This window comes from Rhinolophus ferrumequinum, chromosome 26 (genome assembly GCF_004115265.2).
Source record: "Rhinolophus ferrumequinum isolate MPI-CBG mRhiFer1 chromosome 26, mRhiFer1_v1.p, whole genome shotgun sequence".
NCBI lineage: Eukaryota > Metazoa > Chordata > Mammalia > Chiroptera > Rhinolophidae > Rhinolophus > Rhinolophus ferrumequinum.
The window spans coordinates 5,626,102-5,653,930 of NC_046309.1; the positions used below are offsets into that span (position 1 = coordinate 5,626,102).

Genomic DNA, 27,829 nt, shown 5'->3' on the forward strand with positions numbered 1-27,829 from the left:
TTCTAAAAAGAATCGTTTGCTAGGAACACTAATCTAAGGAGCATCATGCTCTTCTCAGTGACTCTTCTATAAATTTTAAATTTCAGTCAGTCATTCATCAAACATGTATTAAGCATTGCATGTATTTATCGTCTAATTATAGGTAGAGCAGAAACATAAATTATATTAAAACTACCACGTTTCCCCAAAAATAAGATCTAGCTGGACCATCAGTTCGAATGTGTCTTTTGGAACAAAACTTAACATAAGACCTGGTATTATATTATATTATATTATATTATATTATATTATATTATATTATATTATACCTGGTCTTATATTATGTTAAAATAAGACCGGGTCTTATATTAATTTTTGCTCCAAAAGATGCATTAGAGCTGATGGTCTGGTTAGGTCTAATATTCAGGGAAACATGGACTATGCTAGGTGCAGTAGAAACAGGAGTGGGTATCTCAACCCTCAAAGAAAACTAGAAGTGAGATAGATGTCTCCAAGGGCTATAGCAGGTTGGCAAGAGGGACATTATATGAGTGTGTACGAAATGCCAAACAGTTGGGGGCTGGCACAGTTTAAAGCTTCAAGCAGGGTATGGCATGGTCAGCTTGGCAGTTTACATAGATAAGACTGTCAGTTGTTTGGAAGGAAAAAAAAAAAGAATGAATAGGGGCATGAAAAAAGGCTGGAGGTTAACTACAAATGGGAAAAAACTGTGATCTTATGAATAACAGATATGCTAGCCAGAACTAGGGGTATCATAATAAAAATAAAGGACTGGGTAATATGACATTTTAAGAGATAAAAATCAGGAGGTGTTCAACTTGGTAGCTTATCGAATAGGCAGTGAAAAGAAGGAGAAATCAAAGATGATGGCTGGATTTCTAGCTTAATGGATATATGGGGATGCTGCCCAACTGAGAGGAAGGGAATAGATAGAAAAAGAAAAAGTAATGGAAAAAGAGGAGCCATTCTTAAGGAAGGAGGAAAATTAAGTTTGGTCATTATGAAATTGAGGTGGCTAGGAACTTTGAGCTGTCTCTATAGCAGAATGACTGTTAGAATCAATATGGTTATTAGCCAATATTTGAAATTAAAAGGGAATGTGTAATTCATCATTCCCTAGTTATAATTCAGTCAATCAATTCAATGTTGCCCTATAGAGAATTTTACCCTCTTCCTTTGACATTTTTAAGGTTAAATATTGCCTATGTGGAATAAATTTGGTTAAAGTAACCTTTCATGAAGCATAGGTACATGGGATATTATAAATGTCAAGGAAAGAATAAACTTTTGTCTCTTCACATGGACATAACAAAGAATAAAGTTATTATTGGTACACATTAGATAGTCATTGGAAAATCTCTGCTTATGTTCAAAATCATCAACTGAGAATAGCATCATTAAGAAAGGTAATAAAAGTGGAAATTAAAATGAACCAATATTAGTGAGAATCATATCCTGAGAGGACAGAAACATCATGTTAATCATTTCTGTATCCCCAGTGTGTCTAGTATAATGTCTTGAAAATTCTAGGCACTCAGTAAATATGTATAAAAATGAATGGAATTTTGAGTTATTTAATTGCAGGTATCTCCATTTTTTTCAAGGATAATATTTTTACTCTTAGGTTTCATGATTATGATGTAATTCGAAATTTATAGGTAACTGGCAAAAAGAATAAACAATTATTAATTCAGTTACCTGAGAGTATTTTCATTCAGAAACTGACTAGTCAACGTGACCGTTACTCCAAGCTCCAAAAGCCCTGTTATGGACAGAATGTTTGTGTCCCCCTCAATTCATATGTGGAAACCTTACTCCCCAATGTGACAGCATTAAGACTTGGGGCCTTTGGGAAGTAATTAGGATTAAATTCGGTTATGGGGATAGAACCCATAGAAAAATGGGAGTAGTGCCAGTGGAAGAGTCACAGGAAGCTTGCTTCCTTTCCCTGCTCTGCAGCATGTGAAGATACAATGAGATGTTGCAAGTCTGTAATGCAGAAAGCGGTTCCTCACAAGAATTAGACCATGGTGGCACCTGATCTGAGACTTCCAGCTTCCATAACTGTGAGAAATAAATTTCTATTGTTTATAAGCCATCCAATCTACTGTATTTCCGTTACAGTAGCCCGAAGGACTAATACACTCCTTATATGGCTTCGTAACTATGTAAGATATTTTATGTGACACATGACACATACCACATACATAGTTGGAGAAGGCAGAAACAAAGCCATTACGTAGATTTCTCATGGTACTTACAACCAAAAAGTTAACCAGATGGCTTAAGCTTTACAAAAATGTTAAAGAACAGACTAAACAAGCAAACAAAACAGAAATAGATTCAGAGATACAGGGAAAAAAAATCACTGACGATTGCTAGATGGGATGGGGGAGAAAGTAAAGGGATTAGAAAGTACAAATTAAAAGTTCAAATTAGTAGTTACAATATAGTCATGGGGATATGAAATACAGCGTGGAGAATATAATCAATAATGTAAAGATTATGTAAGGTGCCAGATGGGCACTGGACTTATCAGGGGGATCAGTTCATAGACTGTGTACATGTCTGACTAATGCGCTGTACAACTGAAGCTGAAGTAGAATAATATTGAATATCAACTATAAATACACACACACACACAGTGCTAAAAAACATACACATTTTAAGAGAGGAAAAAAACTATTGAATGTGTGATACTCAATATATACCAATAACAAAAGATGAATACAAGTCATGTTTGACTTCTGCAATGACAAGAGGTGCTCAAAGTGGTTACCATCAGCGTCTAGACACTTCTGATTATGGCGAAGTACTGCTTGAGCAATGTTGACCAAAGTGTCCACTTGTACATATTTTTTTGGCACCCCCGGTGCGTGTGTGTATATATAAGACCGGGTTTTATATTAATTTTTGCTCCAAAAGATGCATTAGAGCTGATGGTCCGGATAAGTCTTATTTTTGGGGAAACACGGTAGTCACAGGATATAAAGTACAGCATAGGGAATATAGTCAATAGAATTGTAACAGCTACATACAATGTCAGAGGGATAGTAGATTGGGGGTGGTTATCACTTTGTGAGGGGTGTAAATGTCTATTACATTGCTTTGTACACCTGAAACTAATAAAAGAATGCTATACCTTTAAAATACCAATTAGGAGTAAAGGGACTCCTGTGCTATTGGGTTACTCACAGATTTTGTTCTGTCACAGGTAGCTTTTTGGTCATTTGTGGAGTTGAAACTGAATGATGTAACTACTCTGTTCTGGTTTCCATGGCAGGCAACTGTGCTCATCATGTTTCCCTAAGTTTCCTTTCTTTCTAAAGCTAGGACTTCATATTTAGGCAAAGACTTGTGAGTCAATAATCAATGTAGCCACTCCGAGTCTATTAGTTTTCTTAAGCCATGATGGTTTCATTAGAGCTGCACACATGAACAGAAAGAAACAACGACGGAAATCCAAATTTCTACCTACAGACAGAAGAGTAACACTCAGAGTTTCCTTTTACCAGTTTTTCATGATCGTTATATAGTACATATTTGGTGGGTTATTTAAAAGAGTGCAAATAATCCCACTTGATGCAAATGACTTGCATTTTTGAATCGGAGACTGATAAACTGATTTTATCTTCTAAAGGCCCTGATCAGCCTGTTGCTGGTATAACCTATCACCTTTACATACAGGTGATGGTGCATGCTGACTATACTTCCACTTTTCCCCTCATTGGAATCCTATTTGTAGAAGAAATAAACTATGTTTCCAGCATCTAATGTCTTGCACTTGGTTTGTAATAATCTGTTGAAAGATAAATGCATTAAAATTAATTTCTCATTAACAAGCAGGGAAAAGAAAATACACTCATTTCTAAAACTTAGATTTAGATCTTGAACATACAAAATATCCTAATATTATAGCAATGAAAATAGTTCAAAACGGAACTCCAATATAAAACATTAAATCATTTCAAACCTCCAAATGAATTTTATTTATTTTCAGTAAGCGCATGAAAGTGGTCAATATTTTAGAAACGAACTTAAATCAAGCATTAACCTTTATCATATTTATAAATACTGATATACCAAAGCCAATTTAGGGAAAAATTTGGCAATTAGTAACTTCTCTCACGTCTGAATACATTAGGATAAAATCCATATTTGCCAAGCAACCTCTTCCATTTCAAAACGTCTCATATACAAGGCTCTTGAAATAATGTCAATAAATCCTATCTATCATTTTTAATGTCTACATTCGACTTTACATAAGATGGCATTTGACACATATCTTTACATCTAGTTACACACGTACCCTTGGGGGTATGAAGTCAGTGTTATAGTGGTACCAACTAATCAAGAAACTAAAAGTGATCATAAACGTTAAAATCAACTCCATTATAAAAAGTGTACCACTGAACACCAGAGGTCGAAATTATAGCATTTTTCTGGGAAGCCCTGGCAAAGAACATGAAGATGCTTGAGTGTGAAGGCAGAACAGATGTGGGGAAAATAAAAGTTAATGATACCAACATTAATGTAAAAGAAAGATGTATGGACGAGAAGGGCTGAGAAAAGGAAATCACATTCTGTGTGACCCACCTATTTTTTTGGCTGGTATTGACCAGAGGAAGAAAAAGAAGAAAAGAAAGTAGGCTGATGGTGGTCGGGCAATAGTTAAAACCGCTATTAGAACTGTTTAAAAACCGGGCAAGCCATTCTGCTTTCTAATCCTCATTTCCCTACTTATGAAGTAAGGATCTTTGCCCCAATCAGTTTTTTTCTTTCTTGTTTGGTTTGGTTTGGTTTTTAATTGAGGTCTACATCAGAATCTCTTGTGGAGTTTTGCAATAACATGCTTGTTGGCACTCTACCTCCTTCAGTTTCCTTGGAAAAGCTAAGTCAAACAATTGTCTAAGAAGGTTTACTTTTTCCCTGTCAAGTGTCTCAGGTTATGAGATTAGGAGTATAAGGAAATTATCCTCTCATCAAAAGAAATCAAAATGATTCCACAAATACTAAATTTTCTGATTAAGTCTTGGATTTCATTTGGAATCCTTAAAGCGGAAGGAAAGCAGCATGGAGCACGGAACAAGTAAAAACTATGGAAAGACCCACGTTGGCCCCAAGTTTACGGTGACCCCTCAATCTGAAGAGCAAAATTAAAGTTAGATTCCACCACAAGTGTTAGAAAATCAAGTTTAAACCGAGAAAAACAAATCTTGTAGCCTTTCTGGATTTCAGTTTTCTCATATTTAAAATGAAGAGTGTTGACTATGCAACCTTAAATTGTACTTTGATTCTAAAAATCCATTAGACCCAAGTGTTAACATTTGTTTATATATTATTCTTCCTTACATTTAACTGTATCTTACTGTAAAGAACAAAATTATTATGTTAGTAAATAGTTTTTTAAAAAAGAAAATAAAAGCACATTGAAATAGGAACTCTGTGTCTTATATGTCTTTTGAACCACGGTTGGCACAGAAACTAACGACTTGGTTTCTCCACAAAGAAGTCTCCGTTTACCAGGAGGCAGCTGCAGGCCCAGTGGAAGTGACAAGCAGCCTCCAGTGGGTCTGCTTTGTAAACTCAGTCCTTAAATAATGACAACTGACTCTCGAAATATGAGAAATAGTTATAAGCAGTCCCCCTTTGTTTCCTAACTTACTCAAGTTGGAAAACTAACAAGCTTTCTTCCAATGATGCTTTTGTTTTTTTTTGTTTTTAACCTGAGCATGACAAGATCACCTGAGAATAAAATCTTCCATGTATCTGTGGAATAGTTCAGGCATAAACACCTGTCATGTAAACCTCTGTTACCAAAAATGTCAATACCTATTTCTCTAGCTGTAGAGGGATTTACAGTAGAACAGATTTTCATTTTCTCCTTCCATTTGCTCTATCTTGAGTTTCAGAAAGCATCTTACTTTTGTAAATTCAAACTCGGACAACAGAATATCTGACTTGGGAAAATGAAAACAATTTCGTTAAAGAACAGAAAATGGAAAGGGGTGGGGTGTGAGTCCCTTTCTCTGTTCTGCCAGATAAGATGTCCAGTTTAGAAATCCCACAAGCTAATCCATTTCCAAAGTAGGACGCCTGCTTCTATCATTAAGGCCACAGGTATAGAGAATACATTCTATCAGCAAATGATGACAAAATTATTTCTGGACAGGTATAGAGACAAATGACATTTTTTTAAATATCAAAGTAATTTCTCTAACTGAAAACAGTGAATGACTGCGTTTTGTTCAATGTGAACTATGCACTCTGAACATATGTTGTGATAAACATCTTTTCTTAACTAAACATTGATATTGGAAAGATTCATTGATGGATGTTTCTTCACCTAACTTCAAAACACTCTGCTAGACACCATAGAAGATGTGACACATTGCCTGGCCTAGAGAAAGATACCATGCAACTGGAATGATGAAACAGTCATATACAAAATTCCCTGGCAAAATGAGGCCTCAATAATCGTGTGCTGGAATAATAAAAACATATTCGCAAAGTAGTAGGTTCTTCCCAACCACAGGAGATAAGAGGATAATAAACACTTTAGAAGGAGAAATCTCTAAAGCAACTTAGGGTTGACAAAAAAAGAAATAATAAAACCTATTAAAGTACTTATACATATTTTAAAGTCATTAAAACAATAAGATAGCACATTAAAAGCGTATGTCATGTGTCTTCAGTTGTTAATAATGAGTACGCTATCATTATTTGGCTTAGGCTATTGGAGAACTGCAGGCCCTGGAAATCCACTAGGCCCAGCTGAGATGCAGAAGGAGAAAACTTGAACCCAACCCAGCTGATGTGAAAACCTGTGAGTGAGAAAAGTAGGTCGCTGCTGCCATAAGCCTTTGTGTCCATGTGACATGGTTGTAGAGAAACTTTATTAATATAGATGCTTAAGTCAGCCAGTGGTTGGCTCTTCTTTTCCTAAAAGTCACACGTTTTCATGCTTACTTAGCTCTGCAGACATACATTAGCCAAAATTACACATGCTTGGGCTTCTAGATTTGCTGGAAGTGAGTAATGCCGTGAAGAAACTTATTAACTATTACATCAGCTCCCAAACCTGACATGTCATGGGTGGAGACAGAGAACAGCCAAGTGGCCAGTAACTGTTTTGTCAAAGGACTATTATAATCGAAGACTTGCAGCAGAAGTACATTCATAGATGACATTTCCAATTGCTAAATCCACACCTGTCCACATCCGTGTGTGACACATGGAGAAATGCTGGCTTGCTTTTGCCATTGATGAAGATCGACTAATTATTAACAGATCAGAAGAAGATGATCAGCTTATGAAAAGAAAGAGCATTTTGTTGTTTGGATTTTGTACTGTATAACATTATTCATCATAATAGTTAAAAGACAGATTACTTTTTATCTTTTGCTAAATGAGCTCTGCAGATAATCTAAAGATTCAGTTTTAAGCAGTGATATATGGACTCGCATAAACACGAAGCTACATGAGGATACAGATGGGTCATTCCATAGACAAGCTATAAATGAGTGCTCCCACACGCCCAGAGTACAACGCTGATAAACTTTTACGACTGAGAGATAAAGGGGGCATTTGTGAGTGTGCAGAAGGCAGACAAAGAATTGCCGAACATGTTTTTTACTTTAAAGGGGACAATACACTTGGATATGGTTTTTGTTACTGTTTTGTTTAAGAGCAAAATACTCTATTCATAGTATATACTCTGGCCGCATATATGCAGCAAATCCAAATCCTTCCCGCTTAAGTGTTTTCATAGACGTGGTACGTGGTACTCCTGGCTCTCCTTTTGCTCTGGAAGTGAGAGAGTAGGTCAAAGCAAGTAGCTCGTAACAAAATGGAAATGGCATTAGAGTTTCCCTTGACAACAAGGGAATAAAAAACTCATTAAATAAACCTTGTAGGTTCTGCTGGGGTCAAATCTCCACACAATATATGAGAAGGGGGGACTCTTGAGTGGATACATTCACAGGAAGAGATTTCAATTTGTGTGAAGCAGAAATAACCTCTTGCGACTGAGGATGGAGTTTGAATGAAGAGGTTAGCAGGTACCGCAGTGAAGGTGCCAGTGTTTGCTATGACAGAGATTAGCAAAGGATGTGTCTGCTCTTTTCTTTTACATCAGCCTGGGAACAAGAGAACTTGTGCCAAGACATTCAGAAAAATCTCTCAGGGAAAAGGCTGGGTAACTCGCCAGAAATATTCAGCACCTTGCTAATGAGTCCACACTATGTGCCAGGCACTACATGTAGCCCGAAGTCTATAGTGGTAAACAGACACCATACCTTATGTATGTATAACCATGTACATGTTTGTATATCCTTATGTGCTCAAAGGGTAGGCCAGTTTAACGACAGTATTCAGGGTATCCAACACACTCCCAGGAGAAGGTTTGCTTATCCTGATCCCATACACCAAAGTACCCAAAGAACCCACATTCTCCTACTTCTGTTGAACGCAAATTGGAGGTAGGTAATGCAAATAGTTCTTCAAACACTATGTGTCCTGAACTGAATTCATCATTCCCATATATCTGTTTCTTCTGATGTATTTTATATCTCTGGTATTGCCAATGTCATTCATTGAGTTGCTCATGTCTTAAATTAGGAAGCCCTCGTTACCTTCCCTTTTCTTCCTTATCGACTGGTCACCATCCAACTGGTCACCGAATCTTACAGTTTTCCTGCCCATTATCTCTTGATTCTGTCCCTTCCTCGCCATTTCCACTGCTACTAATCAAAGTAAGTGTTACTTCCAAAACTCTTGATGCCACTCCAGTTCTTTTTGGGGATAATCAAACCTTGTTTCTACAGAAGGCACAATTCTTCACAATCAACTCTGCCTACCCAACAGATCCACTGCTGCTTCCTTTTCCTCGTCGGCTTCTCTGTACCAATTCATCTCTGGGAACTTGAGCATTCTCTCTAATGCCATACCCTCTGCCTTTCCACTCCTCTATGCATATACATTATTTTGGCTTAAGCATTCACAAAATAACAAAAAAAATATATGTGTCTTAAATCTCCAGCCTAAACTCTCTTACGATTTAGTTGCCTCTTTTAAATGCATACTTAGATTACAATACTTAATGCATTACATTGCAATGTTATACCTTGTTTATTAAATTCTGAACTTGTTCAGGATTTGAAATCTCTAAATTTCCTGTGATGGCTACATTGCATGCAATAAAAGTTGCCGGTCTTCAGTAAATACATATTAATAAAAGTAGTTGTAGTAATTAAAACATCACTATAATGATTGAAAATAAAATCGTGACAGGGACAGAAGCAATAAGCAATATGGTTTGTACCGTGGATAAAACTTCTGCAATTATAAACTCCCAGAAACCTTTCTCTCCTCTAAGCCAGAGGCATTTTATTCCATATTCCCATAATTTAATAAACAAATTTGGCTCCTAAAAACATGACTATAAATGAGAGAAATGGCCTGGATGTAATAATTGATAAATATCCATTAATATCACTTATATGAAGGGTCTGCATATTGAATATTTTTGTAACAACTGATATTATCCTTGAACTATTTCCCAGGTTTATGATGGTATTTAAGAAAACAGCTGTCTTGGCTTGCAATTGCTTGTGATATTGACAAACCAATTTGTCAGTCATAGAGGTGCAGTGACCGGCTAGCTCAAAATAAGGTTAAATTTATCCAAGCGAACGTGTTATGTCTCTGGGGTCTACGACTTATACTTATAATTTGGGGTCTACAAATTATACTTTCTCAACTACTTAAAGCCAAGTTACTAAAACTTGGATTGTGTCATTTCTGTGTTGCAGCTTCCGCACTGAACATATTTGATTGATATTATATAAAGATCTATGAGTCATAGATGTAGAGTAGATACACTAAATGCTTGGTTACAGTTTCTGCCCAGTTATCAGTTTAGGTAGGGCTGATATGGCTTCATCACATATTCATGAGCTATGAGGCACAGTTTATTAGGCGCGCAATTGTGGTTTGATTTTTATGCCTACGTAGGTTAATCATATTATATAAGTGAACTCATATAAATGAAAAAATATCTATAGGTCATGCACTGATTCTGGTCTTTAAAATATATAATCGTGACAGAAAATAAATGCGGATACTTCAATATATTTTAAATAGTAATACCAAGGCTGATAAAGTTAATCAACATTGAAGAATGTGTACAGTTGATTATATGTTTAAAAAAGATTATTTCATAAAGGGCTTCAGCCAAATTAAATAATATTTGAGCACCATAGATAAATAGGTATATCTGACTTTCTAAATGCTCAACTTCTTTATCTTATTCTAACCCTAATCTCATGTGTAGATATTTTAATAACTAACACATCTTTAAAAATTGGCAGCATAAGAGTTCAACGTTACCACAAAAATCACATTTCTGAAATGCAAATTTGATCATATAATTCTTTCACTTACATACTTCTAATAGCTAGCCACAGGATATAATCCAAATTCCCTGAAAGGACACACAAGACTTCCCAATTTGAATGAGTGTAAGACATCTCTGCTCCCTTTTAGTAATTGTTCATGGGCTCCAGACACCCTTAAAGTTCCTTGAACACATTGTGCTAATGCTCTTCCCTTGGCCTGACCCACACACTGCCTCCCTCATGGAGAAACCTGACCTTTCCTTTCTGTCTCAGTTCAAATGGTATTTCCTCTGCCAAATCTCCAGTGAACCCATGGCGCCCCAACCTGGAAAGCAAGTGCCCCATTTTTATATACAAGACAACATGTATGCATTATTTGTATGGAATTGACTACACTGCATTGTAATGTTTCATTGGAAATCCATTCCTTCTTTCACAGCATAAACTCGTTTAGTTTAGGGAGCCTGTTTTATTCCTCTCTATATTTTCTAAGAGCATTGCTTGGTGACGGCCTCCAGTAGATGTTCAACAAGGACATAATTCATTCTAGCACACACAGGAAGAGAGAAATGACAGAGACAGGAAACTCCATCATTCAGCATTTGCTAGAGATTTGGGCACTGCTGATGCTTTTTAATATTGAAGAAAAAACACCCTGAGACACAAACACCTGCATTTTATGTTGAGATGTTCTAATGCTTACATTAAACCACCAGTTTAAAGGTCCCATCTTATTCACAACTAATGAATAAGTTAATTGTGCTGTATCTCAGGTCAGCAGAATAAGGTGCGATTTAACTAAGCAGTGTGAAAAGTTGTTTCTTTTCATGAATGCATATGGTTCTGTTGTACATGTCATCCACGGTGCAGAAATAAGTCGTCTGGAGAACTATTATCATAAATAGCATTATCAGGGATAAGCCGAACTTAATTTTTTCAGCTATCATTCAAAATGGATTTATAAAAACACAAAAGACCCTTTAAGCTTGGTGGAAACTTGTTCCATTAGAAGCTGATGTGGCTATTACTGGATGTTTCCATATGACTGTTTTCAAAAGCCCATGAAATTTTAATTTACTTGAAAAACTAAAATGCAGTTATTTGTTTTGTCATGTTTAATCACTTTTCCATTTTAAAGCTAAGGATGAGAAGTCACTGGGGAAAGTAAAAAAAAGGAGACAGTGTCAATATGAGCACGAAGAAATGAGAGGCTTGCAAATAAAACTTCATATTATTAAATTGTCATTTAGTTGCAGTGTTTTTATGACTTCTTGAGAACATGAAAAACATTTAAATTGTTTTTGTTACTGCTGATTTAATGTGAAATTATTAACCTGCTTTAAAAAGAACAATATAATGTCCCACTACATGCCACTAATTGACTTACTGATAATGAAAACATAAACACATAATGTTAAAATTTGGATTGAAGCTTAGTGATTACTATGTCTTTTCTGAACAAGGGCATTTGTAACTGGATGAAATAAGAAGCATCTGAAAGTCATTCATTCTGTTTATTCATTCATTTGTCCATCCGTCTAGCCAAGTACATGAAGCCAGGCACGGGGCTGGGTTCCTTAGATATGGGATCCTGATTTTCAAACAACTTACATCAGTGGTAGGGCTAAACAAGAAACACACATTTAAATGCAACAACTGCATATTATTTTAGCCAAATGATCAAGGAAATAAACAGAGTTCAATTAGAAAATAAAGGTGAGCCTTGAATGGACTGCTCAGAGGACGTCCTGCGGAATTCCCCCAAGCCCAGAGAACGAGAAGAAACCTAACAGCTGCTTTGAGAACTGTGTTTACAGGAAGGCACTGTCCTTCCCGAAACAGTTTTGTACCAATCAGGCGACCTCCTTCTCCTCCCTTCTCAGTAGCATCTCCTGTCTGAGCACCTTGTACAACATTCACATCAAGATTGGAACTCAGGGAAGAAGACGTGAAACTTCGTCTAGGGGTGTTAACCATCTGAGGGTTAGGTCGGAACTCTAGCAGAAGCCCTACCAGGGATATACTTACTTATGTTGACAATATTTACACACATTCAGCAATTAGCAGTTTGAAAACTTCTTGGACACAAGGGTGGTTTCAGAAGTTACCGGTTGTAGCTCAATACCTCGTTCTGAAGAAAGTTGAAAACAGAGCTTGTTTCAGTTTCCCAGCAGTGATGGTGAGAGGACACAATGGATTATATTCTCTGAACCACTAGAATGCAGGGATAATTGACATAAAGTGAGAAATTATTTCAAACTAAATATTATCAATATGGTGAGCCTATACAGGCGCTTACGATAGATAAAAAGATCAACTCAAGTAAAGTTGAAATGTGTTTGAATTCTAGGTGAACATCAATACTTCTCTTAAACAGGTCTATCTCAATCCAATCTAGAAGAGATTAGGATTTCTCCATAGCTTTGTACAACCAAGGGGATCACTTCTTGCCAAACAAACTTTCTTTTAACTTGGAAAAATATCTTCATCCCAAATCTCTCCTCCAGCTGCTCATTTCTTTTATGCAAAAATCCTCACATGACACGACTGTCACTCTGCAGTTGCTCTGATCTTAACTCCCCTCTTTCTCAATTAAAACCACCTCACACGATCTTCTTGTTCTCAATTTGTAAAGCCAGTGTGGACCAATGGAAAAAAGCCAGGGATGCAGGTCGGAAGGCAACTCCGCTCTGGTCATGTTACGACATAGACCTGAGCTGATCTCTCAAGCTGAGCCTCGATTCCCTCATTTTTTAATGAGACAGTGGTACAATCTGATCTGTCTAGTTTCTTTTCATTCTAATTGCAGATGAACGTGCTTATAATTTGAGCACATGTTTATAGCATCTATTTATCTAAACATCAAGCATTTTAAACCGGTGTTATTTTACCATTTACTAAATGTCATATGGTTCTTAAAGTCACATAAGCCGAGTGTCCACATATTTACTTTTTCTCTCTTCAACTGTGGTGTGAAGTATTGATCTGGATCTCTTGGTTCCATACTACCAAGCTCAGTAACAATAATATAAAACTATATCACAGCCTTACGTTTCTATGAGCCAGAGACTCTCCTCACCATTTTGCATTGAAGTCTCATGGCCAGCCGAAGAAGTAGATGCTATTATCGTAATTGTACCATTTTACAAAGGAAGCATCTGTGACAAAGAGATTAAGGAGCTGACAAGACACTGCACGGAGGCTAGATGAGAACCCAGGCACTGGGGTTCTAGAGTTCAAGTTCTTACCCATCACAACATCCTGCTCCTTATCTAATTGTTTGATACGTTTTAGTTATGTCGATGACGGGAAGGCCGAGACTGGATCCAATGAATAGGTGTGTGCTTTTCTGATTAGAAAACTGAATGTGACTGGATGATAATTGAGTTTCCCGAAGGAAAGTGAACCTCCTGTATACATTATTCTATAATTCTGCTACACGCTGCTTGTTGATGCTGGGTACAGGTCACTCCAGCAGTGTCATGACCATTAAATTCAAGATGCGTATTTGAGCTAGGACGAGCTAGGACGCTTCCTACCATTTCCCACTGGCAAGGTTTGAGGTAACACAGCTTTTTCATGGCTTCATCAGGGAAAAGAAATTTGGATGCATAAGAACATCTACAATTCAAAATGAACAAGGGAGGCTTCCCAAAGACAGCTCCGTTTCCAAATTAGCACATGGGAGCCAAAGAAAGACCCAGCTGCTCTTTTGAGCCCTGTGCTCTGGTAGCAGCTATTCAGCAGCAGAGGAAACATATTGGAGTAACATGGAAAAAAAAAAAAAATCCCTGAAAGTAACCATCATCTTTTGGATTTGCAAACAAGACAGACTGCCAAACACACGCTGATTGAAAGTTATTTTTTATGTGTGCATTTTTTTTTTTACCCATTAGAAAATGCTTTCCATAAAATTATTGGCGAAGAAACAAAACAATTATGTTTATGCAGGTGAAAGTGAAATAAAGGGTGGAATAATTAAACTTAGGCCATTAAAACAGACTGTTGCCCGAAATACCCAGACTAGGTGTAAATATTTGAGTTATCATCTATAAGTGAGATTATTTCAAGGGATTATTTGAAAAGTGTATATTTAGTTTTATTTGGCTTTTTATTGCTATTCAACAGCTTGATGCTAGATATTTGTTAACTTAAATTATCACTTTATCTGCTTGTTTCTCACTTTTTTTTCTTACTGCCTGACCTTAAGAAATAGCAACTATATTTTTAGTCACCATTTTCCTTACACCACTTCCTTCTTCTTTATCCTTCGATTTATCTGATATCTCAACATGTTACTTTGCTTTTGGAACATCTGTCACTTCTTTATTGTTTTTTTTTAAGAGCACAGGGTACTAGCATGTTGATGTGTTTAGGAAAAAAGCCAAATTTATTTCAAGTACCAACTCTGCCACTTTAATCTTAGAATATTGGTATAATCTTTATAAAGCTTTGGCTTTCTCCTTATAAAAGGGGAATTCGTTGTCACAATTATGTGAAGTAAATATATATCAAGCACCTAATACCTGTCACAGAGTGCCCCTTAGTTAATGTTAGTTATGTTGTGCTAGTTGTTTTTCATGCAACGACATTCTCCTGGTTGATGTTCTATTTCTTTCATAGTCCTTCAGGCTCCTTCCAGACTTGAAGCCATCTCCTCCCATCTCCTTCAATGGCCATTCCAAATATTTCAATTCATTTTCCTTAGGATACACTCTCTTTGGTTATTTATCCTTTTTTTTTTTTTAACTTTCATCCTTCTGAGTATACTTATTGACTTCTCAGGAAAGGTGGGGCGGAGTGGGTTGAACCAGGCATAGACAGAAAATCAACACTGATAATCATATATATAAAACAGTACTTTCCATTTTTCAAATAGCGTTAGCCTGGGTTTACTCTGTCCAGTAGAGATGGTATCTGTCCTGTCTGAGTTTTCCACAAAATTGGGAAGCAGGAGAGCCGGGACTAGAATTCTCTTACCATATTCAATTCTACCCTGCACTCAGACAAGCTCTAAGCATTCACTTATTATATAGTTGACCTCTTAGGGGTATTGTATTTTCTTTTAACAACAGTTAACCTATTGTTCTTAAGGATCTCTCCTCCTGTGATTCCAGGACATCAAACTATCTTAGATTTTTTTCTTACCTAACTGTCCATTCCCTCTTTATCTTCTTGTGGGCTTTTCTTCTTCTTCCCCAATTCTGAAAAGGTAAGCTACCTTGTGGCTTGGTTTGGGACGTTTCTCTGTCCATCCATTCTTACTCACTAAAGTGATGTAATCCCATGACTTCCAATACCATCCATGTGTTGATGACACCAAGTATGTAACTCCAGCCATAACTCTGCTCTGAGCTCTAGACTCATATCCCTGACTGACAACTTCACTTCTCCACAGAAATATCCAGCAGATATCTAAAATGCAGCACGCCCCAAAACAGAACTGGGCTCTCTGCAAATTCTTCCTCCCATTAATTTCCACATTAGCCAAAGGGACTACCATGTATCTAGGTAATCAAGTCAGGAACCTACAATTCAGTCTTGATTACTACCTTGATTTCACACGTCACAGAGAATCTACTGTCATGGTGTGCTAGTTCTACCTTTTAAGTATTTCTCAAGTCCTATAACCTCTCTCTACCTCCACTGCTGTCATCTTAGTTATAACTACCATTATTTTATAACTGGATTATGTAATATGAGGTCTGACAATTAAGTTTGTGAACTCATCCTAGAAAAGTGCTACATACGTAGATTCTAACTTGTATCCTTTCCCCACTGTTGGCTGACTATAATCCCACTCTATATCTATTATCTGTTATATTCATTCATCCATCCATCCATCCATCCATCCATCCATCCATCCATCCATCCTTCCATCCATCCATCCATCCATCCATCCATCCTTCCATCCATCCATCCATCCACTCACCCACCCACCCACCCATCCATCCAATCTATTATCTACGTAACAGCCAGAGAAAACATTTAAAAATCAGATCATGGAACTACCTGAGAAGAAATCCTTCAATGAGTTTCAATCCTAACGTCTTTTCATAGCTTATTATACCTCCCATAATCAGGCTTCTATCTACTTCTACAAACTCAGTTCTTCCTTCTTGCCTCTCCTCCTTTTTAACATTCCTTGAACAGTCAAGGACTTTCAAGTTGTAGAGTCTTTGTACTCTAGGTTTTTCCTATCCTAGCTTGACTGTTTATCAATTATACCTGAGTCTAAATTAAATACCTTTACTCAATACCATATAGTTTTGTTTATTTCCTTGACAGTTTTTATTATAATCTATAAATATTTTATGTATTCATTTACTATCTCTCATCTCTCATTAGAACATCAGTACAATGAAAGCACTCTGTTTATAACCTGAGGGCTTAGCACACACTAGGTCCCTAATATGTAACCTTGACTGCTCCAGGAAAGGAAGGACTGTTCGTAGGCGTATGTGTGAATGTGTGTGTGAGGGCGTCTACATGTGTCTGTGTGTGTTTGCACTCTGCAGATAACACTAAAATCACAGGGATGAGAGGAGCATTTTGGAGGACTGTGATATTTCCGCTCATCATAATTTCTCTCTTTTATGGTTCTCATACAACAGTGGGTGACTTTTTCCTAGAGATCAAAGCGCAGGGTAATGGGAGGGAGGTGAAAGTGCCTCCTCTGTGGAAGTGGAGTGGCATCTTAGCTGTCATCAGCTGCACAATGAGAAGAGGCCCACTCAGGAGCTGGTGACAGCTAGAAGGAGCACATGAGGAGGAGACACCCTTCTGGGTGGATGACTCAGAGAAGATGCCAGAGAATTCTGATTACCACTCCCTACAGGAGAAGCTGAAATGTGGTGGGAGAAACGTGTTGGGTTCTGACGCCCTTTCTTGCCATACCGTCCCTTCAGTTACATCTTGTTTTGTCTCTCAACGCATACCTCTCAGAACACATTTTGAGAACTAACAGATGGCAGTTATGGCTCTTTTCCACTCTAAAATTCTATTTTCTTTCACCATTAATATAGTTAATTAAGTTTTCTTAACACTTGTACCTAATATGGGCAACACATTATTTTTACCATTTAGATAATTATCCGCTGCCTAATGCCAAGCTCACACAAAGACACTTAATTTATGTTTCTGCCTGTTGCTGATACAAATGGCAGGAACAAGTTATAGTCAAGCAAGGTACAACAGAGTTCAAATAGTGAGAAAAATAGAGCTTGGTGCTTGTATGAAAAAAATAATAAAACAGTTTAGATAATATAGAAGAGAGCTTACTTGGAGAATTAGTTCATTGTGTGGTTAGTTCTGACTAGAGATAGATCAACAATGTCTCTTCATTGTTTTGAAGTACAAAAATTTCACAAGGAAAACAGTGAAAAGTGAAATAAAAGGGAGGGGTCTGGGAATTTTCAAAGTATGTACATATTGGGAAAGGAAAAGAAGAGAAGCATAGAGCAAAATGATATAGAAAAATCTGAAGTGGACCTAAAAGGAAGCTCAGGAATCAAGTTATCTAAACGTGTTATTCAGTACAGGAGAAAACGGGTGTCTGCAGAGTGGAGGGAGGCCTGGACTCCCCCTTTCAGGACACGCCAATGTGGATCGTAACAAAGGTTCTTCTTCTGATCAGGGCTCTCAAATTGGGACTAGGGACATTTTGAGCCAAACACATCCTTGTTGGGCAGGGGTGGGGGTTGTCCCGTACTCATGGGATACTGAGCAGGTGTTTATCTATCATCTATCCTCTGTTTACCAATAGCACACACATACACACAAACTCTTAGGTATGACAACCACAAATATCCAGATATTACCAAATATCGTCTAGAGGTCAAAATCACCCCCAGTTAAGAACGAGTGCTTTAAAGAATCGATGTCTCGAGATTTCTTCTCCCCACTTCCCTGTATTAATACCCATGGTTTTATTAAGAGGGTAAAAAGGAGATCAGAAAAGCGAGGCACCATTATTTTATGCACCACTGAGTCAGCTCCGATTCCTGGGGACCCTGTGAATGTGGGATGACCACAATGCCCTTTCTTCAACGGCTCCACTCAGCTCCTGTAAACTCCCGCCACGGCTCCTTTTACAGAGTTAATCCGCTTCATATATTTGTTGCTTAATAGTAAATATTGAAATGTCTGAAATAAGGAGATGAGCTTTACGAAAGTTCAGGATGAGCTATACTTCTTCATTGCTTAATTCCACATCATCTTACTGATTAAACCTTTCTATTGTAAATCATTCAAACATAGCAAATGGAGACATTATAGTACTCGGTTAGAAGTAGAATTATTGAACTGAGGTTTTTACTTCATTAAATATTAACGCGGTTTTTTTTTAAGTATGCATACACACCTACACATTCCCACACGTTCAGACAACAACAGCTGGAGATGGAGTCATTGACAGCAACAGACCTCACGTTCTTTAGTTATTTTCCCCCATAGTGATGTCCATTGGCTGTTCTACGTAATAAATCGCACTGTGCATTACTGAACTGCTCCAGGCAGTCAAATAATACGTAAAGATATAAAGCACCCTCTTTTTCTTGCAGCTTCCTAAAGGAAATATTTCTTATAGAGACTATCAAAGGTTTTATTTCCCTCATCAAGCTTTTTATGAACAAACCATTTGCCATGTAAGCCTACGGCACTGATTATCCTGCATGAAATAGCTCTTTGGGTAGAAACTTACCGGCCAATGGATCCACATGCATGATCCCGATTTCACAATTTCCTGCAGAGCATTGCATGATAAAGAATATAGGGAAAGAGAGAGAATGCATTAGCTCTCCTCTTCCCAGCGTAGCTGAATAATGTGTGCTGGAAGCACAGCATTTATGTGCTGTGTTGTCTCCTGCGAACCTCAGACAAAGGTGCCTGTGCGGGGCTGGGATGGGAGGATGGTGGGGGCGCCATTTCTTCCTCCAGGTCCCACGGTACAGTTTCTCCCATGAAGTTACTCTGAAGTGTATGTTTTATTGTTTAATTATCTAACAGAGAAAGTGTTACTGCCTGCAGTTACCAAATGGAAGGAGGCAGAGACAACACGATTTGATCACCAAACACACGCTTTCCCTTGACAAAGCAAGTGAGACTAGGCTCTTACAACTAATGGAGAGTCTCTGTTTGAAGCAAGTGTAGAATTGACAAGAGATCGGGGGCCTTAACACAAACAAACAAATAAACAAATCAATCAAACAACTTTGATTCCCTTATTTTCCCCTGGAGTTATCATGTGGAATGTTTTCCCAAACCTGAGGAAGAGAATAAAGCTAAATGAATTTGAATCATATGCATTTTTTTTTGTATTCTGTGTGGAAAAATGAATAGAAATGGAATATGGCTAATTTCAAGGTTTTCCTTCATGCCATGCTCCTGAGAATACATTTTTTTGGCAAACGTATAGATGTTTTTATTTCATTCATATAATAGTTTACCCAGTGCAGCTCTAGGCTTCAATATCTTAAAAAATAACTCTTCTTACTATAAAAGCATCACATTAAAATTCAGGTCCTGATCAATTTCACACACATTAGCCTCCTACAGTTTAGCAATTATTTCCTCCTAGATACTTGCTACTCTCATTTCACAAAGAATTTGGTTCGTATAAATTGATGAAGACAACAGAATTACAAAGTTAGAGTTTATAACATGTTGGTATCAGTTCATTAAAAAAATCAATCAACTGAATATTTGGAAAGATGCCACACTGCGCTAGGCTCAGAGGTAGACAGGCAGAAATCAGAACTAGATAATTGTCCTCAGAAAGCTTTACGAGACTAAGCATTTTCAACCAGAGTAGGCTAATGTCTGAACAATGTAAGAGACAGTGTCAAACACTAAACGTATAAACAGTAAATGTTGATTTAAAATTTTAGAAGGACTTGAGGTTGGGAAGGACGCATGGTACGTGCTCTTAAAAAACTGGGGCTTCCTGGAAGAATTTTCAATGAGAATATGATACAATGGAAATGTCACTTTGGAATTTTAATCAGGAGGTAATTCGTGGCATGGACTTGTTTAGAGAGGCAGGAGGCAGAGAGAAGAGCAAGGCCACTGCAATTGTCCAAGCATCGACCAACAACAGCAACGACAAAAATAAACAAATAAACGAAGATGAAAATACTGATCATCTATTCTCTGCCAAGTGTTGTGATGAGCGCTAGGAGTACAGAGATGAGTGAGTCATGATAATGGGGGAATTTACAATAGAAGATGAAGTAAAGAAAAACAATTATTGTTCAAGATATGAGATGCTATCCTAGAGGATGGCAGATTGTTCCCTTGGGTTTTCAAAAGGAAATGATACTAACTTGATACCAAATGATACGAAAACTGGATCTTAAAGGATGAGCAGGAGTTCACCAGGGTGGCCTACAGAGGCAGAGATTCTTGGCAGATGGTGGGAAGTAGTCAGAGTCCATGGTGTAAAGCAGGAACAATAAGGGCCACATGCTCCAGTTGGGCTCGATTTGTGCATGCTCTTGTATGCCGTGCTTAGAAATCAGAACTTATCTTTTAGGTAATGGGGGGGGGGAGTCAAAGTATTTTCCTTATATTTTAGAAATGGAAACTTGGATAATGGAGAGAGAAATGAGAAGCAATAAGAGAGATTATCTAAAAGGCTCCTCGGTGAATCCCAAGGAGACATGATAAGGACACCACTGGTGTTGGGTGATGAAGTCAGCAACTCTTTCAGACACATCCTATTCAATAATACCCAGTCCTGCGTGAATGGAAGCCAGTGTGTTGAACGCATGTGAGAGGCAATCCAGTAGGGTACAAGAGGACTGTCTTTACACTCCAGTTTTCTAGACTCCTTTGCAAACTCTGTCTGGATGAGTTATTCTATCTCCATGCCTCTGTTTCTTCATCTCTACAATGGATGTGGTAATGGTCTTTATCTCGAGAAGTTGCTGAGTTAAATGACTTCATAAATGTGTGCACAGTATATCTTTATTTACACAGTGACTGGAACAGAGAGAGACTCAATCAGTGTTAGCCAGTGGGCAATCTGGCTCCAGAGTCCGAGCTTGCATCTACTACACCCTAAAAATAGGACAATGATTGGAAAGAAACATTCTTTCTGTCAACTAAGATGGCCTTGAAGTAGGATAAAGAAACGATGGATAGATGAGGCCCCTCAAAAGAGTGGATGGTATCTGCTAAATCATCACATGTGTCAGGCAAAAAGGAGAACAAAAGTTGATTTTCTCAAGGTTTCGACTTGGGTCACTAGAAGAATGACTTTGCGATTGCTATGCATGAGTGAGGAAGAAGGTTTTATCCCTAATTCCCAAGATAAGTTATGTAAAGGATTTAGCACAGTGACAGTCACTGTGTAGTACTGAATGGCCATCATTGTCATCAGCGTCACCATGACTATGTCAGGACTAGATGAGAAACGCCGGGATGGCCCCAAGGGCTCATTCCTTCCAAACTTTTAGTTCCTGGGTGGGTGGAGAGCTGGCTGAGCGGACCTGAGTCAGCACAATGCAGGAGCTCACTGCAATCAGCCACTGGGCTCTGGGGCCTCCCTTTTCTAACAAGGCAGCTGTTCTGACTCCTGTCCTGTAATGATGTAGAGAATCAGAAGTACAGGCTCCTCTCTGCTGGCATCTTGGCCATGGTGTCAGCTGACCATCTACACCCAGCCAAAGCTAAGGGCTTGGGGGACTGTGTGCACGTCACTATTTCTCTGCTTGTTACTGCCCCCTCCCCCCCCATTCACTGTGTGTTACACCTGCACACCTAGAAGCAATAGGAATTGGATGACAATGAAGGCAGCCTGAGGTTGAGACTTGGCGTGGATCTGCCCAAGGCCTCCTGACAGAGAATTTCAGGTTGGGAGATGGTTGAAACTCACGCCCAATGGGTAGGCGATATTTGTAGGGGATAAGAGGTTGCAGCCGAGACTCAAGTCAGCAACTTCAGGGTTCAACATAAAAGAGCAGAGAACTGGAATGAGGCGGGAGGAAGAGTGCTGGGAAATCGGAGAGAGCAATACCCAGTATGGAGGCAAGGGACTGTCCACACGGGGATACGTCTGGGGCAGCAAGACCCCAACCTCTAAACAGAGCTCAGCGGTAGGGTTCCAACCTCTGAACAGGTCCCGGAAAGGCTGGAAGCAGCAGAGGAAATACTGGATGTACTAGAAGAAACACTGGCAGATTAGCGACGTCCTTTAGAAAACATCACATCCTATGAAGTGCTTAGCAGAGAGAGACCCAGGCAGAAGTTGACTTGTAAAAAATAGACTATAGGGAATAAGAGGGGGAAAGTGGTGGGGCTGAGAAACAACTGTAGGAATTCAGTTATCAGAAGTAGGGTTTGTGGTTGGGGTAATGTGTCAGGATAAAAAAAAAATCATAAAATTGAGTTATGATTAGAGATGGGGCCATGCCTATAGTTATTTCCTGACACAATGTTACCAAAGGTAAATACTTTCTAAGCAGTATTGTGTGGCTCCCCTAGAATTTTCTTAAGAGCTTTTACGAGCAAAGGAAAGACACTAAGACATATACTCATATGTGGCAAACATCTCAGCAGGTATTGGGGGTGCGGGGGGAAGTCATTCTTTAGGCCGCTCTCAAGGCAATTTCAGAGTTCCCAAGTAGCTTTCTAGAAACTGCAGGACCCCTGGCCCGAGAAGGCTCATCTCCACAACAAATTACACTGAAGCAACAGGTAGCCCAATCTTCACACATGGGGGAACTCACATTGCTTAAACACCATCAAAGAAAAAAGAAAGGGAGGTGACAGTGCATTATGCTATGTCACGGTCTGAAATCCCAGGTCCAGTTCCTTCCCCGGGTTCATTCTCATCATGAGGTTAACAGGGGAAATGGAGGTCGGGGGGAGCTTCTGATCCCATGACTTGGTGTTTTTCTGATTATGAAGGCAGCCAACCTCCGACTGCTCTAGGCCGACACCACTTATTTTTCATTTTGTTAATGATGTAAAGCAATATTATATGCTCAATGGCCAAAGGAGCTAACGTTGATGTGATGGTTAATTTTGTGTCAACTCAACTGAGCCACAGGGGGTCCAGAAGTTTGGTTAAACGTTATTCTGGGTGTGTGTGTGAGGGTGCTTCTGGGTGAGATGAACATTTGAATCAGTGAATTGAATAAAACACGTTTGTCTCCCCTGTATCAGGGGAGGAGGTCATCCTATTTGAAGGCCAGAATAGAACACAAAGGGGAGGAAGGTACGATTCTGCCTGTCCTTGGAGCCCCGACCGATCTTCTCCTGCCTTTAGACTCCACCTAACACACCAGTTCTTCTTCGTTCTCCAACCTACCGGCTTTCAGACCAGATCTCACACCATCGACTCTCCTGGATCTCCACCTGTCAAATGCAGAATCTTGTCTCCATAATTGTGTGAGTCCAATCCTTGCGACAAATCTCTTTCTCTCTCTATGCACATCCTACCGTTCTGTTTCTCTGGAGACCCCTAATACAGTTGACTTATTATCTCTCTGCTATATAGACCTACATTGCCTCAATGTACCACTTACTCATCTATCAGTTAGAGAAGTTGCAGCCCTTAAACTATATGAAAGATGCAGACGGCAGGCCTTTCCGTAAATCTAACGTGCTCCTGTGCCCTCCCTTTTTTTGTTTTGGCCGCATCTTCAACTACATCCGTATGAGTTTGGGGTTCCTGAGCTGTGTTCTTCGCCAGGCTGGCATAATTCATTTTTATGTTCATAGTTAGTTTGCAGTAGTGATGTCTGATTTTTTTTTTTCTCTTTGGCTAGTTTGTACAGTAAATTGAAGTTTTTGAAACATGATTTGGTCTCTACTGGGAGTCTGTACCTCCATTTTATCTACCTAAGTTTACTAAATTTTACCTTCTCCTTGCAATTCTTAAAAATTATTGTACACATATATACACAATCATGTTTTATTCATCTTCCCCGAAAAAGGTATAAGAGATTTTAAAAGGCCCAGAAACCTTGTAGAAACTAGAGTGAGGATAGTATCCTGGAGTGTGATTATAAATTAAAATGTCCCCTTTTCTTCCAAAAGAATAAGTCAATATCTAATATCACAAAACTTTCCCCCAGCCTCGTTTTTCTTTCATGTTGAAATATAATGCTTCTATTGATGTGAAAATGCACCGGCATTCTCAGAAGTATAATTAAAGGTAGATTTCCACTCAGCTTGCATGACGACAGTATATCCATTTTAGGGATTGAAATATAATAAAAAGTCAGTTAGGTGAAGCTACCCAGAAGTGATATCCTGTTTACTCAAATGCTTTCAGTTGGCACCATGTGGCTCTCACAGCAAGTCTATTTGTGAATTCAGAAGAATAAAATAAGTGAACTGCATTGCAGAAATGTCTGAAGTTATCTATATTTGTACCTATTTATCTCTATCCATCGCACTTTTGGCTGTTACTAAACAAGAGAAGATATGCAGCCCAAGCACAAGTGTAGACTCCTAATTAAAACGAGAACAGTGCTCTATGAATGGACCTTCCTTAGGCTCCGCTTCCCCTAAGAATCCAGAGCCACGTTTTGTCTTCAGCATCTTAAAATGATGGGTTTCTGAGTTTTCCTTGAACATATTAGATATCTAGAAGTCCCTCAAAAACTAAGGCAATCTAAAAATTAATTTTTGGCTACCGTTTTGGTAGAAATAGATGTACATTATTTGGGAATAAAAAGATTTGTAACAATTGATGCATCATTAAGAGAGAAAAATAAAATCTGTTCTTTGATCACTAGCAACGCTTTTAAGGGAAAATGTCTCTATCTATCAATCCTGAAAAAAAATGTGTTTCAAATTACGTGGAAGACATATCATTTGGTCAAAATTAGTTAGGTATACTCTCAAATAAAAGCTCATAGACTCAACCCCCAAATTTCTCCATCTGAATATAAAATGCTCCATTTGTTATATAAATGTCATTAAGGAAATTACGCTGGAGCTGATGTTTTAAGAATAAACTTTCAAAAAATCGATTATATATTGTATATGCTTCTAATTAAGTTGGGAAACTAGAATTTTTAAATTGATGTAGCTTACTCTTGCAATTTCCACTCATGATACTGTTAAGCATTACACTTTGACAGAATATCATCTTACACTTAATTATTGTACAATATACCTTTTTTGTTGTTGTCTAACAGTAATAAATGGCTTATTGGAGTACATTTGGAAATTAGGGAAAATGTGTTAAGAAGTTAGTCATATATTGATAACCAACCAATTAGTCCCCTGAGAGGAATAAGCCTTCTTCCCGTAACACACCCAAGTGGAATTCAAGGTTTACCAAGAAAATTGTACTAAAACAACAAAAATAAGGCCACAGAAAGATTTTCTTTGGAGATAGAAATACACAGATAATATTTGCTATATTTGCTGAGTGCAGTTTTCTGACATACTGTGGGTGCTGAAAAGTCATTCTAAAATTGAAGCAGTGTCTCCATAAACAAAACAAGGAGGTCTGAATACCTCAGCTTAGCAAACAGTTGATTTAGGAGCAGGGCAGACTCTGAATGATTTTTCTAAAAGGCTTTGTTTACATGGATAAAAATTGATTTTTTTTTCAATAGGTAAGAAAGGTCATTAATAGAATTAACTTTCCTTCTACTGTATAAATGCAGAATCACATTTTCTGACCTTATTAATGTGGGCATGTCACAACTTTAGAGTATTATTCTAAACATCTATTTGTGATTTAGTGGCATAAAATTGAGGTGTTTTGCAATAAAAACCTCATTTCAAATGATGGGTAGGTTTTTTTTTCCCCCCGGCTATACATCAAACAATAATTCACATGTAATATTTTCTTACTACTATTATAATATTATAAATCTGTTCCTGAAAGATACTTTCAGTTTCACAATACGGAGTGCTGGAGTAAATGACTCCAGGCCACTAGAACTTTAAAAAATTCCAAGTCTTCAGTTGAGAAGATAAAATTGTAGGTCAGTGTTTTCCAAACTTGTGCGTCCTGACTTGGTTTTAGGTCATACAATCATTTAGTGGGCCATGGCAATTTGTTTAATGGAAAAAGAAAAGAAAAGATCAAAATAACCAGAGCGCATCTAAAGTAGCAAGGTAAGTTTTATTTCATGAAACTTTGTTTCAGTAGGTATTGGGTGTGATAGAAACTGTTTTCATAATGTGTTTTGATCAAAATCATTTGAACCTGGATGACATTATGCTAGATGAAATAAGCCAGCTATAGAAAGCTAAGAACTCTTATGATATCACATGCAGAATCTGAGTAAGTCAAATTCACAGAATGTGAGAGCAGGTGGGGGGGGGTTGTCAGGGCTAGGGGTAGGAGCAATAGGGAGATGCTGGGCAAAGGGTACAAACTTTCAGTTATGACCAGAAAAAGTTCTGGGGAATCTAATGTATAATATGATGATCACAGTTAATCATACTGTGATTGTATACGTGAAATTTGCTAAGAGAGAAGATCTTAAGGGTCCTCATCACCCACACATATAAAAGTAACTAGATAAGATGATAAATGGGTTAACTAACTTGATTGTGGTAATTGTTTCAATGCACATGTATATTAAATGATATAGTTTAAAAAAAATCACATTGTACAACCCAAATATATGTAATTTTAATTTGTTAATCATGCCTCAAAAAAAGCTGGAAAACAATGTTAGAAACCCCAAATCATGTTAAAAGCACAGTTCTAGATCTACCTTGTCTAGGGTTCTGAATATAAAAGTTAAAATAAAAATTATCGTCACAGTAAATGATGTTACCCATTCAATCCTTTTTGTACCTGCTTTTTTTTCCTTCTACCACTATTCCACATTAAAGGTAATGCATAAATATGCATGCACCAGTCAGTAACGATTATTCAATATAGAAATATAGTGAAATGTTTTATAAAAGTTGGTATTGTGACTTCCTTCAGCAAGAGGTGGTCTGTTAGTGAGCCACTGTATTGAACTTGACAAGCATTCCTCGAGCACTCCCTCTGTTACAGGCACTGTTGTATGTGCTGGAGATAGAATAGGCCTGGCCTCTGCCCTCAGAGAGCTGACAGCATAGAGGGCACATGAGATGGATGCAGATAACACAACATGTTAGAAACGGTGCCAGGGTCTGCACATGGTGTCACGAGTGCACCGGGGATGTTTAGAAATCAGAGCCCGCCGTCTGCCATTGAGCACTCTTTCACGAACTTCCTCTCTCAGTATTTTGTTCATCTAGAGAAGGTACTCCTCAAGTATTAGTTTCCTCTCTGTCTTCTAAGGTATCCCTTACAAAATAAAAACCACCATTGCAAGGACCACCTAGAGAATTTTGGTGAAAATTTTACTGTCAGTCCCATACCACGCCTAATTTTTGTTTAGAACACCCCTCTTTGCAATTTCAGCCTTCTTTGTACCATATTACTCAAGGAATATCACAAGATTGCTCAGTTGGTTCAG

At 38.0% G+C, this 27,829-nt stretch overlaps 1 protein-coding gene across 1 annotated transcript in view; it reads right to left on the reverse strand.

Moving 5' to 3' along the window:
* The window catches only part of CNTNAP2 (contactin associated protein 2), a 1,530,550-nt gene that overhangs the window by 769,649 nt on the left and 733,072 nt on the right, over window positions 1-27,829 (reverse strand). The window lies entirely within an intron of this gene.